Genomic DNA, 1,783 nt, shown 5'->3' on the forward strand with positions numbered 1-1,783 from the left:
GAAGAAACCTCAGGGGTGTCCACACGAAGGAGGGATCCTCCCCCAGGACGGACAGGTGATGTACCAGAACTCATAGAGAGAATTAACTTATCTAACACTACAACTACATGTTTAAATGGTCCTCAGATTACAATAAAATTGATAGAAACCACAAAATTAGAAGCTGTAATCATGATGTAGTGAAAAATGACAGACAATAGATGAGAATTTAAAAAGTGTAGGACTCATATTTAAATCTCACACTTCAAACATGTCTTGACTTGAGGATCCAAAGATGAACACTGATGGTAAAGCTTCACAGCAGAAGCTTGAAGCTTTAGTCCAGCTGTACTTTTTCTTCTTTGAACCCTGCAGACTGCACAAGGAGCCCGTTGGTGCACGTATCACGTGCACCAACGGGCTCCTCGCTGCAGCCTGACTGTTAGAAATGAGGAAATTAGACAGTAGCCGCAGTTCCATGTGCAAAATATCTTGATGGGATCAATGGTTTTGTGGAAGAACGGATCTGGAAGAAGGGTTAAGAGAGGCTAACACGCTAACAACAACATTAGCCTGGATGAACATAAATCCATGCGGTAAATGCTGCAATCTGCATGTTTGCTGCACGTAAATATGTGGAATAACATCAGCCTTTATTTAGTCGGGACACGACTGGAAACACAAATCCATGTGATTGTTTGAACGGTTTCTAAGGACTGAGCAGCATTTCTGCTTTAAGCTCACACACCGCCCCAAAGCCGCTGTGAGAGCTGGATGTCCGAGCTCTGCTCAGAGACCCGGTTCTCCTGAGTCCAGCAGCTCGTTCACATAGAGCGGTGGGACGGATGGCAGTCCCAAGCCTCCCACACGTAACAAAGCATCCTCCCCTCCCCTCAAACACAAAGCTATAAGTCCGGCTGCTCTGCTCAGAGACACGGTTCGCTCCGTCCGGGAGCCTGGACCGTGGAGGGTCCGGACGTGCTAGCGCTCCTCCCTGGCACCCCCCTCGCGGGGGTGTCAGAGAAGATAGGAAGGGAGAGGCAAGGAGCCCGCGGGGCGGCAGAGCAGCCGGTCGGTCCTGTTTGAGCTCCAAAGCTTCTCTGGAGGGAAACACCGTCTATGCATGAGGTTAAACCAGAGCAGCAGTGACACACGATCAGAATGAACCGTTTACATGAACAACGATCGGATCAACAATCGGCATAACCACCTATCTCCATCGGAAAGAAATTTTAATCCGAATTTTTCTTCAGATCAGGCTTTCATTCCGATTGATTTTGTCCGTGTAAATGCAGCTAGTCAGAGTGTAATTAACACAGACGTCCTTTTACAGCATTTACGGATCACGTGCACACCCTGTGCATGCACCACAACTACAGTGTGGTGTAAGGACGCCGTACGACAGAATCACCTGCACGTCATAAGTGCGTGGAACTTCCAATATCCTTATGAATACATTACGATACCACACGCATGACAATGGTACCTTCCATTTTCTTGACGTCTCTTGAGGTGGCCGTACGAGCCTCAAGGGAACTGTAGACACACCTGCGCCGCTACGCTCTACAAGCCTCAACGGACCTGGACAACCTGAAACCCCGCAGGCTGGAGCAGATGACACCCAGAGCAAGGGCTTTATCTTCTTTGTGTTACCGGGTGTTTTTATGGACACACTGTCTGATCAACATCAGTTTCAGCTGAAACATCTGTCTGACAAAGGTTTCTCCACCCAACCAAAGTTAGGGCCTCCAACACCCCCATCAGAGCTGAAGCTGCAGTGACGGTGCTCCAGTGCTTTTGTCAA

This window comes from Oryzias latipes, chromosome 14 (assembly GCF_002234675.1).
Source record: "Oryzias latipes chromosome 14, ASM223467v1".
NCBI classification, from domain to species: Eukaryota; Metazoa; Chordata; class Actinopteri; order Beloniformes; family Adrianichthyidae; genus Oryzias; species Oryzias latipes.